The sequence below is a fragment of the Danio rerio genome, chromosome 14, assembly GCF_052040795.2.
Source record: "Danio rerio strain M-AB ecotype USA chromosome 14, GRCz13ab, whole genome shotgun sequence".
NCBI lineage: Eukaryota > Metazoa > Chordata > Actinopteri > Cypriniformes > Danionidae > Danio > Danio rerio.
In genome coordinates, this window is record NC_141034.1 from 45,368,704 (window position 1) to 45,383,725 (window position 15,022).

The 15,022-nt window shown below is 39.2% G+C and overlaps 2 protein-coding genes across 10 annotated transcripts in view; both read right to left on the bottom strand.

Moving 5' to 3' along the window:
* Positions 1–15,022, bottom strand: part of drp2 (dystrophin related protein 2) — a 337,990-nt gene that overhangs the window by 171,722 nt on the left and 151,246 nt on the right. For 4 of the 9 annotated variants that reach the window (XR_015506815.1, XR_015506814.1, XR_015506816.1 and 1 more), the window contains exon 1: positions 444–861. The exons of 4 other annotated variants lie outside the window; for them this stretch is intronic. The gene's annotated coding sequence lies outside the window, so the exon portion shown is untranslated. 9 annotated transcript variants of the gene reach the window in all.
* cenpi (centromere protein I) overlaps positions 1–15,022 on the bottom strand; it is a 221,085-nt gene that overhangs the window by 25,473 nt on the left and 180,590 nt on the right. The gene's annotated exons all lie outside the window — the stretch shown is intronic.

The window sequence follows — 15,022 nt, forward strand, 5'->3', positions numbered from 1 at the left end:
TAATAATCTATGCCCACCTATAAAAAATTAAAATAGGAAAACATTTAAACATTACAACTAGAATGAAGCAGTCTCTTCTTTTCTCCAATCGACACATTTTTCTGTCACAATTTAAGAGCTTTCCTTCTCCAGAACTGGTTCAAAATGTAACACTAACCTTAAATCTAAACTACAAGAATGATAATTTCTCGTAAGTGAATTTAGAACACAGAAACCCCAGAGTTAAACACAGTCAGGAACGTTCTAGATGTGCGCATCATACAGTATTCAAAGACAAGTCAAATCTGAGCCACAGACCACCACCGCAGAGCTCTAACACAGCGTTTTACCTACAACCAACAATTTCATGTCACTAAAATAAACTCCAACTCAGCAGCATGAATACCAGCTGATCAAAGCCTGTAAAGCAGACAGACAGGTCATGTAACATTTAAAAAGCAGACCTGTATAATCTGATTCAGCACACAGTGGAAAACGCCGGCTCTTTGAATCCTAAGTCCATGATACTTCTGCAGACCGAACTTCCTCGGATAATCAGCATGTGCGATGCAAAGGCCTGTCTCTTGTTATATACACATATGGATGCTCTCTTTTGTCGCGCACAGTGGGTGAGCTGATCTGCTGTTTATGGTCAGAAGAAGCCCTGTGATGAAAAGCGCTATTGTCGCTCGCATTCCATATCACACCGACCTGGCCTTGTCCACCCACGATAGGAAAATGCCATGTCCTCACAGTCCAGCAGGCTGCAACTGGCTGCCCGCCTGTCTATGTGACACTCAACACATGGCATATGGCTACTGTCCACCTCTACGGCCTGCCCAGAGCCCTGCTGCTGCGCTGGGTTATGCATACTTCTCCAACAAACTCAAGTTGACCTCAGCGGACTCATTATTTCCAGAGTCTGGAGGCTGATAAGGGTTTAAGGAGTCTGGATGGACCAAATGCGAGATGTACAGTTGAAGTCAAAATTATTAGCCCTCCTGTGATATTTTGTTTCTTTTTTAAATATTTCCCGAATTTGAGTTTAACAGAGCAAGGCATTTTTCACAGAGTTTCCTATAATGTTTGTTCTTCTGAAGAAAATCTTACTTGTTTTACTTTGGCAAGAATATAAGCTGTTTTAAAAACGATTTTAGGGTCAATATTATTACTGTAGCTCCCTTAGCAACCCTTTTATCATGTCAAAGTGTAACTTGATCATTGCAAGTATATTGATTTCACTAAATTTTCCTCTTGTTTACCTACTATCAATTTAAAAGTGTTTTTTGTTCACATATAAATGTAAAAAGACGATTCCACCTCTTCTCCCCCTTTGGGTTAACATCAAGGTGGTATAGTCCAAGTAGCCATACCTGTTGTTGTATTGCTATTGTAAGAGGAATATCCCTGTTCCATGTTGTTACAGAGAACTTAGCACTGGTCATAGATAATACACACACACACACACACACACACACACACACACACACACACACACACACACACACACACACAAATACATAACATTTAAGCTTGATTTGATCACTTGTTTTATTTACTGATGTAAAAAACAATTGTTATATTCATTCATTCATTCATTCATTTTCTTGTCGGCTTAGTCCCTTTATTAATCCGGGGTCGACACAGCAGAATGAACCGCCAACTTATCCAACAAGTTTTTACGCAGTGGATGCTCTTCCAGCCGCAACCCATCTCTGGGAAACATCCACACATACACTCATACACTACGGACAATTTAGCCTACCCAATTCACCCATGTCTTTGGACTGTGGGGGAAACCGGAGCACCCGGAGGAATCCCACGCAAAGGCAGGGAGAACATGCAAACTCCACACAGAAACGCAAACTGAGCCTAGGCTCAAACCAGTGACCTTCTTGCTGTAAGGCAACAGCACTACCTACTGCACCACTGCTTCGCCCAAATTATTATATTGTATACTGTTATTTTTTTTTCGACTATGGTGTACATTTAATGGTGCAAGCTGAGGCTGGCGATCTGTATTAAAATAATAACATTGTCTGTGCAGGTATGCATTTACCACATTTTTACGTTAACGATGTAATATAAAGATTGCTACGATGCCATACTTGTCAACGTTGGGATGTGAAAATAAGAGATTTGCATCTGTGACGTAAAATGCAACCTCTGTTGGACAGTAAAAACCTCTGAAATGAGATGCAGATTCAGAGTTCCACACGAGGTTATTAATTAGCAAATAAAATCAATATTGCAAACACAAACATTAGGTGAGCAGGTTACTATGTTACTCTGTGTCCTAACAACACGATACGTGGCAAGATTGGCAGTGATAAGCAGTTTGGCTGTTTACACCAGACGAAACATGACAGAAATAGAAGTACAGCCATTCAGAAGCACAGAATAGTGCACTCACTGCACTCCAACAAAATAGTAAGGTTTATAATATAATTAATGCATATTAAATCTCTTAAACATGATTAATTGTACATGCTGAATTACTGATATGTGTTGGCTTGGACTAAGTCACAGTTCACCTGAGGTCATCATTATCGTTTTATTCAATAATGTTCAGCTGCAAGAAATAGAAGCTGTTTCTAAAATATAAATTTCAGGTTTTGGTTAGGACTAAAACTCCTTTTAATATGGAAAATATTCCTTCTATCGCGCACCTTTTTTTAAAAATTATTTAGAACACAACTTAAATCAGCCTTTAGTTGGTGTTGTCAATCCGGCAACCTGTGCTTGTGTGTTTAGAACCAGGCCTGCAATACCTAGTTCAAATACTGGATGTCAAACTTTCATACTGCACCTTTAAATACCGTATCCCTGCTGACTGACCTGCATCGACACGGGATGGAAAGGTTAACCAAAGAGAACTATTCAGCAGGATACTGGATAAGCTGATATTGCCATAACATGAATAAATGTAGTTAAAAGTTACTTTAAAATTAAAATAACAATATTTAAAGTTATTAAATAATGTAATATTTAATGTTTTCATTTATTTGAAATCACATTTTCCACTATCCATTTATAAAGTGTGCTTTACATAGGTGAAAGTGCTTGACAAAACGCCTGTAAAAACACTCTTCTCCCTTGCCCTTATGCTGCGGTCACACTAGAGTTTAAGCTGGTAAAATGCTGTCATAATTCTGCAAAAAGGGGCAAGATTAACAAGATGATTAGACATTAAAAAAATATTATTTAAAATTTTTGTACAGAGAGATTGTGATCTTCGATTGGTTTCATAAAGTCACATGATGCAATTTCGCAAGCTTGAACTTTCGAATGCAGCGACTTGTGGCACGAGCTTGCGTTACCAGTCTGCTGCATCTGTTTACGTATGAATGGAAGTCTAGGAGGCGAAAAGTGCAGTTTGACGGCAGCTTTACTCTAGCATCTAGTTCCTTTGTATAATTATCATTTCCTCTGTGTATTGCCTCTTCTTGTTGAATCGTTGAATGCCTCCTCAAATGTAAGTCGCTATTGACAAAAGCCTCTGCCAAATTCCTAAATCTGAATGTAAATAAACACCTTAGTAAGCTTAGGACATTTGTTGAAAAATCTTTTCTATAAAAAACAAATTGTACCAAGCCCAAACTATTGATGCCATTCAAAACAAAACACATCAACCAAGTAGCCTAAAATCAGCCAACGCAAGCAGAATCTTAGGTTATGGTGAAACTTTGGTCCCATTTAACAGAGCACAAAACCTGTTTGCCCTCCACAAACGAGCTATTATCCCCTCAATGACAAACAGTAATTTCCGACACAAAAACATGCCACATGCACTCTTATTTATGGAGGCAGTGCCCTTGTTTTCCACCCTGAAGAGCAGCGTTGGAAATTAGACCTCCATTAGCATTACCAGTCATTATGCCTTGCTACGGTTGGCGCAGTGAGATGACAGGCCATTATTTCGGCACTTGCGTTGTGCCACTCTTGTCCCTGTGCATCAGATGAGCTATTGATAAGCAAATGTTTTATTCATAGGTATGTATAAGTAGACTTAAGTGCCGAAGGTCTAGCAGTCAAACCTCAGTAGACTACTTATTCATGACACAAACTGATTGGAACCTGTAGCTGTGATCCACACGAGAAAACCTTCGATGGATTAGGAATGTGAACAGCTTCTGGTTGGACTCTACAGCAAACACAATCTTCTGAGTCAGAAGTTTCCAAACTTTTTCATTCCAGGAGCCATGTAGACGGGTATAATATATCTGAAGACCCACCGTAATATATTTAAATTGAAATATGGGGGGAAAGAAACCTGATTTAGTAGAGAGTGGATTTTAATTTTCTTGTCGTATAAATGAAAAATATGCCATAACAGCAGAATAATGTTACATTAAGGTCAATATAACAAGGTGTACCGGTGCCAATAAGCTCAACAGAGGGTGGCACCAGCAATTAATTTGATGTGCTGCGTGTTTAATATTAATGTTATTAGAAGCTTTGTCATTAGCTCGAGTTGAGAGAAGTTGGGATCCAAATTTATTTTCATTAACAAAATTATTTTGTGGCTCAGTCCAATACACAGTAACTCAGTTGTCACACTCACAGTTGTCACTCAGTTGTCACCTCACAGCAAGGTCACTGGTTTGAAATAATATCCTTATTTCTCATGTGCTTTTTTGATTATCATTGAAAGACCGCTACATTACAAACTACAAATAAGATATTTTTTCAAAAACCCATATGCCAAGGTTACAACACAGACTCATTGTGAATATGTACCCCTGTATACATTTCTATAGAGCAAAAACTATGTAGCCAGAGCTATGTATGGCTGCATGTAAGACCTGAAAACATGGTAAAAATCAGGCACAAAATTTGAAAACACTGTCGGTTATGTTATGGGTTTGTGATTGGTTTGTTCTGTTTCATGGCTTTTGCTTTCTTTTTCTTAATAGGCGAATCATTATGGTGCAGCATGTGCGTCTAATCTTACGGCTTATTTAGGGAGTTGCCAAGATGTGTTTGAGAGACTGCTTTGGAGGATCATTTTTTCGTTTAACTTCCCTTAGCTTACCCACTAAGCTATGTATGTATATTATTAGCTATGTATATTATTTTTGTTTATTTTGAACTTCTTTGCTGGTTTGAACGTTATATGTTGTGTTAGACATTTAATTTGGTTACTTGGATATTTCAAAAAAATCACAAAAACAAAATGATAAAATAAAATAAAGTGCAAAGGGGTATCAAAGTAACCAAATTAAATGTCTAACATTCCCGGATGAGCCCCCACCGGGACTTAACAATTGGGGGCTTGTTCTCAAGTAAATTTGGGAAACTTAATAAAAAACCTGTCGGATTTCCATGTGGAAGCTGCAGGAGTTTTATTAGTCTGTGGTGGTGTACAAGTGAGTAGGAGGCAACCGGACTAATTGGTTATTAGTTAAGCCTATTAGTTATCTGACTAACTTTAGAATGTCAAGATCATGTCCGTGAGAAACTCGTAAACGCCAGGGCGTGTAAACTGTGCGACACTGAGTACCTAATGAATGTATAACTGAAGAGTATGGGATCAGATATAAATCAAAAGTCTAAATTGATTCATGATTAACAAATGTGACCTATTCCTAATTAGAAACAACATTTCTAAATTTAATGGTCACTTAAAATTGTAGTCAGATTGAATTCAGAGTTGAAAACAAATTTACATAAATTCTAATAAATAACCGAATTTTGAAAATCAGCACCTCCAAGTCTGAGGCCATGGTGCTCCATTGGAAGAAGGTGGTTTGCCACCTTCAGGTTGGAGCAAAGTCCTTACCCCAGGTGGAAGAGTTTAAGTATCTCTGGGTTTTGTTGACGAGTGAGGGAAGGATGGAACGTGAGATTGACAGGAGGATTGGTGCAGCGGCAGCATAATGCGATCGATGTACCGGTCCGTTGTGGCAAAGGAGGAGCTGAGCCGAAAGGCAGAGCTTTCGATTTACCGGTCAATCTATGTTTCTACTCTCACCTATGGTCATGAGCTTTGGGTCATGACTGAAAGGACAAGATCTCGGATACTAGCGGCCAAAATGAGTTTCCTTCGCACAGTGACAGGGCGCACACTTATGGATACGGTGAGGAGCTCTGACACTCGGGAAGAGCTCCGAGTAGAGCCGCTGCTCCTCCACATCGAGAGAAGTCAGCTGAGGTGGCTCAGGCATCTGTTTCAGATGCCTCCTGGACGCCTACATAAGGAGGTGTTCCAGGCATATCACACCGGGAGGAGGCCTCGGGGAATACCCGGGACACACTGGGGGGACTATGTCTCTCGGCTGGCCTGGGAACGCCTCGGGATCCCCCTGGAGGAGCTGGAGGAAGTGCCTGTGAAGAGGGAAGTCTGGGGTTCTCTCGTAAGACTGCTGCCCCTGCGACCCAGCCCCGGAAAACAGCAGAAAACAAATGAATGAACAGAATTCTTTTCAGAAGAACTAAAAAGGCTTACATGCATTTAACCTTTGACCATCATTAGATTCCAACGTTGGGCTGACAGAATAGAATCTTACGCTGGACAAACTCTCCACACCCATACATCTGACTCTCCATCCTAAAGGAGAAATCATTCATGAAATCCAAAACAAATCCAAAGTAGCTAGCAACCCTAATATAAAACATAGACATTGTTATTATGTTTCAAGCATGTCTTCTCCATTTGAGCTCTGCTTCACTGTGATCTAGGCTTGTTTGCCTGTGTGAGAGCATTGAGAATGAATTTGAATACTGCTCTATAATGTCAGCGTGCTGTGTAGAGCTCTTGCTGTTTAGTGGCCTGACAAAACACACTTGACAGCAGACAGCCAGTTTTCATCGAGAGGCATTGAAACAATCCAACTTTGCTCTTTGTAACATATCAAAAATAGGAGGGTGAATAACACAAGCAGACATTTGAGATGCATGTTAAAGAAGCAACACAGACTGAAGCTAATGTGTTATGAAGGTGTGAAAATATGTGACTGACGGTAATGAAATTGGCACAATCCGGTCAGCGATCACGTCATTGAAATTGTATGCGAAATCTGAATCAGAGCGAATAACCATCACGCCTAATGCATTAAAAAGAGGAATAATTGTACAGTTTGATTTCGAAATCGTGTTCGTTTGTTTGAGCGTGACGAAGGGTGGAAGGAAAATAAATTGTGTGGGCATGATCAGAGGATGAAAAGATTTATGAGAAGCCGGATGGAGGGAGAAGTAAAGACACAACAGCTGTTATGACATATTTGTATATGTGTCAATACGGAAAACATGAAATTATAGACTACGGAGGCGCATCTCTGACAGGAGTACCGACAGAGTCTTGTTTCTATGCTAATATTCTGAATGCAGAGATGTTGTGTTGAGAAGACATGATAACATATACCACTGCATATTTTGTGGTGTGCATAAACATTCCAGATGGATTGAATTTATTCAGATATTCATGCATGACAAACTTTTGTTTACTTGATAATAACTCTTTCTTTATTTAGTCTGGTTATTGCGGTATCCAATTTATTTCCTAAAATTTCTAATAAAACACATACGATTTTGTGTGTTTGTGTGTACATGCATATTTAAAAAAATAATACATTACAAAAAATGTTAACATATATTTAACTTGTACTGTCAAATATATTTAATACACTCACTGGCCACTATATTAGGTACACCTTTATCCTTCGTAGCATAGATTCAACGAGGTACTTGAAATATTCCTCAGAGTTTGGTCTATATTGACATGGTTTGTCAGCACATGATGCGCATCGCCCATTCGACCACATCTCAAAGATGCTCTATTGGATTGAGGTCTGGTGACTGTGGAGGCCATTTGAATACAGTGGTCATGGTCAAGAAACCAGTACGAGATGATTTGCATTTTATGACATGGTGTGTTATCCTGCTGAAAGTAGCCATCAGAAGATGAGTACACTGTGGTCATAAAGGGATGGACATGGTCAGCAACAATACTCAGGTAGGGGGTGGTGTTGACACGATGCTCAATTGGTACTAAAGGGCCCAAAGTGTGCCAAGAAAATATCGCCCACACCATTACAACACCAGCTCAAATCATTGATACAAGGCAGGATGGATCCATGCTTTCATGTTGTTGATGTCAAATTCTGATCCTACCATCCAAATGTTGCAGCAGAAATCAAGACTCATTAAATCAGGCAACATTTTTCCAAGCTTCTATTGTCCAATTTTGGTGAGCCTGTACGAATTGTAGCCTCAGTTTCCTGTTCTTAGCTGACAGGAATGGCACCCGGTGTGGTCTTCAGCTGCTGTAGCCCATCTGCCTCAAGGTTGAATGCGTTGTGCATTCAGAGATGCTCTTGTGCAGACCTCGGTTGTAACGAGTGGTTATTTAAGTTACTGTTGCCTTTCTATCAGCTCGAGCCAGTCTGGCCATTCTCCTCTGACCTCTGGCATCAACAAGGCATTTGTGCTCATAAAACTGCCGCTCACTGGATATTTTCTATTTTTCGGACCATTCTCTGTAAACCCTAGAGATGGTTGTGCGGGAAAATCCCAGTAGATCAGCAGTTTCAGAAATACTCAGACCAGCTTTTCTGGCACCAACAACCATGCCACGTTCAAAGTCACTTAAATCAGCTTTTTTCCCCATTCTGATGCTCGGTTTGAACTGCAGCAGATCGTCTTAACCATGTCTACATACCTAAATGCATTAGGTTGCTGCCATGTGACTGGCTGATGATAAATTTGCATTAAAGAGCAGTTAGACAGATGTACCTAATAAAGTAGCTGGTGAGTGTACAATTTAGTTGCTAAATTATTATAATAGTATTATTTTATTACTATTACTTGTAACACTTTAGAACAATGGTTCATTAGTTAATGTTAATATATTTACTATTATTAACTGAGTAGGAATTATCTTGTAAAGCATTTATTAATAATAGTTCAACATTAACCAATGTATTATTTAAATTCATTTTGCTTGTTAACATTTGTTAATGCACAGTGAGTATACATGAACTAGCATTATTTAACTTAAATAACACTAATGTTAACAGAGATGAATAAAACCATAATAAATGTATTACTGGCGATGCAGTGGCGCAGTAGGTAGTGCTGTCGCCTCACAGCAGGAAGGTTGCTGGTTCGAGCCTCATTTGGGTCAGTTGGTGTTTCTGTGTGGAGTTTGCATGTTCTTCACCGCGTTCACATGGGTTTCCTCTGGGTGCTCCGGTTTCCCCACAGTCCAAAGACATGCGGTACAGGTGAATTTGGTAGGCTAAATAGTCCGTAGTGTGTGAGTGTATAAAAAATATGCTGGATGAGTTGGCGGTTTATTCCGCTGTGGCGACCCCTGGATTAATAAAGAGACTAAGCCGACAAGAAAATGAATGAATTAATTAATTCATGATAATTAAAACAAATGTTAAAAGTACATGTTTTTATATCCCTGTGGGAAGTCAAACCTGAATACACAAAGACTCATGGGGACTTGTGTCCAAAACCGGGTAAACATTCTTATACTGTAAATCACACACAATCAAGTTTTTTTTGAAAATGTAAAATTGTAGATTGTTTCCTTTGAGGGTTGAGTATAGGGGGAGCGTGGGGGTAGTGGGGATATAATATATCATTTGCATACTCACAACATCATTACATCTGAGTGTTTGTTGATTAAACTGCTGAATTTGCTATAGTTTGTTCTCATTTTGTTAACATTTTGAGCAAAAGGTCAAAAGGTTAAACAATAAAGACAGTTCTCACAGCTTTACTTGCATATTTGCAGCATTAAGTGTGCGAGTATCAATCAAAGACACTGTATACGGTAATGGAAAAAATGAAAAAAAAAGACATGTCAGTGGCTGATATTCTCATCCCCTGCCACATTTTTAAATGGACTGTCTTACACTTAAAACCGTCCAGCAGCCATCGCTGTTTTCAAACCTGCCGTGACACCAGCCATCGCTCTTTAAGCTCCAAATCTAAATATGTGCAAATGCAATAACACAAGACTGCTTCTGTCTGTAAAGAGGGTAACATTTTCCCAAGCTGACTGATTGTATATCTATAATACATAGCTTCTCTGAGATCCTATTTCCCAGAATTTAGCTTGTAGTCCCACATTTCCCATATTCCTTCCACCATACATGACAGAAGACGCTAGACGGTCGCAGGGGAGCCAATCTGCCAACGCATTTAACAGTGGATGTGTAATTCAGCAGATTAATCACACTTACCTCCTCTCGCACTCAATATCTTTACCGCTCACTAAACCGCTCCCAATTTTCCAATGCCAGTTTACAGCCGGAGTGGACAAAGAACTACATGAACTGACTTGATTGAAGGCTTAAATGAGTTCTCCCTAATTGCCCCTGTCTGCGGCAGTTAGTTTTGTTCTCAGCCAGTGTTATACACAAAGCAGAGACCTGGTTCTCTTTTGATATGACGCGATGTTTTTGCTGTCATCTGTTTTACAGAGCACAGACTAATCGCAGCCGAATCCTACATGTGTTTGCACGTCTCCTTAACCTTATTAAAGGCCTCTAGAGCTGCGCTTTCTGCAGCTTGACAGACAGACACTCTTCATTAGGCAGACGTGGAGCTGATCTGAAGACAGTTTGATGGCTTTTGTATTCAGAGCAGTTTTGTTCACAGATGCATCGTCAAATAACTCATCACTAGTAGTGAATGTCAATTCATTGTGAGACGTGATATTTGGCTTTATAGACGTACAGTTTCCTTGAGCATATGGACATTAGTGACCTCATAATTTGCTAACCATGCTTACACATTTTTTTGGATTCATTTAAAAAGATTTAATTGTAATTTATTAAGCTGATATGAATTATTAATTCATTGTTTATACATTTGTATTCCATAAATACATAGAAATTATAAATACATTGTCTAAACATTCATTCATTCATTCATTCATTCATTCGTTCGTTCGTTCGTTCGTTTTCCTTCGGCTTATTCATCTGCGGTCACCACAGCAGGAGAGGCCACCAACTTATCCGACATATGATTTACACAGCGCATGCCCTTCTAGCTGCAACCCATCACTGGGAGACAACCATGCACTCCTGTTCACACTCATACACTACGGACAATTTAGCTTACCCAACTCACTTATACCACATGTCTTTGGACTTGTGGGGGAAACCGGAGCACCCATAGGAAACCCATGCGAACATGGAAAGAACATGCAAACTCCACATAAAAATACCAACTGACCCAGCTAAGGCTTGAACCAGTGACCTTCATGCTGTGAGGCCATTGTGCTACCCACTGCGCCACTGTGACGCCTAGATCTGCACATCTTCAAATAATACACTTTAGATATTTAACCAATTTCTAAACAAAACCAAGCAATTCAGATACTAATAATATACAAAAATAAATAAATAAATATTCCTACACCACCTCAGCCAATTTGCATTATGGTTTGATTAGGAGGAACAAAGTGTCTGCAAATGTTGCAGCCGGTCCTTTAGAGAAGCTGGACCTCTGCTAGAATCAGAGATATATCCACTAGATATCGCATACGGACCCTGAGCATGCATTAATAGCGCCGCCACATTTGTTCAGTGCTCCCAGGACAAAAGTCATTCAACCGCACAAGTCAAGACTAAAGCCAATGTGAAGATGCGGGACTTTAGCGCTGTGTACGGATTTAGTATTGAGCAAACAAAGAAAACAAAGCACAAAGGCAGAACATTTCATAGGTAAGATTTCGTTTTTTACGTTTTAGTATGTGATTAACTTTTGTGCTCAACAAGTAACGTTATTGATGATAATTCCGTCGCTTACTGCATTTAACATAAGGCAAAGCAGCAGTAACTCACACTAAATTCTAGGCTTATGCTAGTTTTGTTAAATAAAATAAGCAAATAATGTAAATGAAAAGAAAACAAGACGCTACAGTGGCAGAAACTTGTATTATTGTCAGCTAAGTGAACGAATCGTTCATAACGAAGATTCCCTCACAAATTAATCACTCCCTCCGTTGAATGAAAAGTGAAAGCAGGAGAGGGTGTGTGTTTCAGGACACGGATTAGATCTAATTTAACAGGGAGGGAGGATAATACATTTCCATGCACACAAACACATGCTCTTTGTCATCAATGCCCGTGTGGTCACTTAACCATCTATGTAGGAATGTGATGTAAAAATATAACTTTCGTAAATTAAAAAAAAATATTTGCATACTAACCACCGGGAAAACTCCCGATCATAGATATACGTGTAAACAGTATGTGTATATCTCTGGCTCTGGATGGCCACAGTCCTCCACAGCACCTTGGTCCCGCATTCATTTCAAAGGAGCGCTACCCTGTACTAAAATGGAGGTTCTATTGACGCATTCCTTCAATTAGACAACAACAGGATAGGCGAAATCTAATGCATATATCTATCTGCTAGAATGTCGACTCTGGAGTACTGAGCCTCGCTGAACTCATCTCGGATCCCGCAGGAAACTTCAACTCAAAGAAATAAATATCAATAAATCTTGTCAAAGAACTAGAAAGTGTGCACATGAAATAATTGAAATGGAAATAAAAAATGTGAAAGTGAAGCAAACTTTGCCTGTCTTTATTATGTGTATAATCTGTAACTCAGAAAAAATAACAAAATAAAATTAATGAATGTCTGTGTGTTTGTGTATACACTTATTTACTGTGGGGACACATTGTTGGTCATCACAGAAACCCACACCAACACGAGGAGAACATGCAAACTCCACACAGATATACCAACTGGCCCAGCCTCGAGTCGAACCAGCAACCTTCTTGCTGTGACACGTAAATGCTAACCACTGCGCCACCGTGCTGCCCATCCTTCATAAGGCATTTAATAGCAAACCCTAATTTGAATCAGACTACACAACAGCATTAAGAGCTAAAAAATGTCACTCCATTTCCAATTTTGTTTATTTCACTACAAAACATCACATGAAGTACCACAGATAAGCCGTGTGATCTTCTGACAATTATCAAGCACCAAAGTTACCTTTAAACTCAAAACATAAGAGAGCACTTTTGACTGAGCTCATCTTGTTTCTAAGCGACAACGAAAGCAGCTTCGCACAGATTGTGTTTGTATGAACATCCTCTCATATCAGCCCACGTTTCTCTCTCTCTCTCTCTCTCTCTCTCTCTCTCTCTCCTAATTTCATCAAAGCAAATATGCGTCTGCTGTTTAAACCTAATTAACAGAGACTCGTACATGGACACTAAACACACTTCTCCTCGGCCTCCATGCATGCAAAAATCTGATTAATACAACAATTTGTCGCTATTCTTAAAAGCTGCTGATATGTGAAGGAAAAACTCTTGGTCCATTGCTAATTTGCAAGCCTTAATTATGACAACAGCTAATCAACAGTCTATTGTTGTTATTGTTGTTGTTTTTTTTTAAGTTGTGCCACATCAACAATGTTAAAGTCAATTGTAAAGAGCGGGTGTATCATAGTTTATCCCCAAGCACTGTTTACCAATTACAAACTATGTTTTGTGCATAACTGTTACAGCAGGACGTGTAATTGTTTTAATAGTGATTGGTAGTAAAACAAACACTTTATATTCAGATGTGCATAATTATTGAGCATGTTTTCTTTTAAAATGGTCATAAAAGAGTGCCAAAGTCTCTTTAAGGCAAGTCATAATACTCTTCGGCCGTCTTTGAAACGAGGATTCTGTCTTGGGAAACATCAAATTCTCCAAATCTGTTTGCCAAGCTTATGAAAGGACTCAAAAGGAACGAGATCACGACACCAACCTTATTTATGGTCATTCTACACATTGTCATGCTCAGAATAATGCCTCGTCCAATCACACTGCTCCTCTGAAGTGATTCACTTGGTCTTGATGGCGAATCTCCTTTAGAATTGACAGTGACACTTTGTTTACAAGATTGTGTATATGATTTAATGCGAGTTTAAAGGGAAGGACTGTACCTCGCATTTGTTTCCTACAGATTACAAAACCAAAAAACTTTTGTTTTTAAGTGTTTTTGGTTCATTTAAAAGATGCTATTTCAAGCTTTCTGAAGAAAAATGTATTATGTCTTTAATGCAAGTATTCGCTAATATTGCAGTGTGTTTGTCGACCACATAAACTGTTGTAAAAGCAGACAGCGGGTCCGAGTTTCTTCCCCAGAGAATCGTCACTCTATAGCGATCGATGATTGGCTCCTGTACTAGTAGGCGGAGTTTCATTCGCCATATTGACCGTTACATTTTTCCTCCATTCAAAACTATATGAGTGGCAAGTCTTGTGGATTCTTTAGTCTTTGAGAGTGCTCAAAAGAAAGATGCAATTCAATAGAAACAAGGGAGCTTTCAAGAAATGCTCACTCAATGTACGCTGCAATTCTGGAACAATTGAAACATACAAAAAAAATTATGCAAAAATCCTTTTATAAGTGGTTTAATCCAAAGTCTACAGAATATAAGAAACATGTCACTCGCATAGTTTGGAACAGTCAATATGGCAAATGAAGCCCCGCCTACTAGTACAGGAGCCCATCAGTGATCGTTATAGATTGACATTTCTCCGGGGGAGAAGCTCGGACCAGACGTGTGCTTTTACAACAGTTTTTGAGGTCAACAAACACACTGGAATTTTAGCGAATACTTGCCTCACTTGCATATACTTGCTTGCTTACTCCCAGGGTCATTTATATCGTAGTTGATTTTAGCCGCACCATGTTGGTGTTTCATAACAACTAATTTTTAAGATGTGGGTCGTTAACCCAATGCATCATGTAGATCCAATGTAACTTAAATTCAACAAATAAAGTGTGACCTTTTTTGATTATGACACTTCAGAAAAACAGCCTGTAGAAACACTTTGATTGACATTCTCTCTTTGTACACGACATCAGAGGGGAAAAGCCCTGCCCATTTCGGACACCCCTGAGTGAGAAGCAGCCATCCGCCATTCGTTTTCTAGCCATACCTGCCGAGGATAATGTCATCAACTAAAAGACATTATGAATGTCAAGTTTTTTAAAACATATTCAGTTTTTCACTGAAATCTGCCACTATGTGAAGTTTCACAAACTAATTTCGCGAGGAGCACGT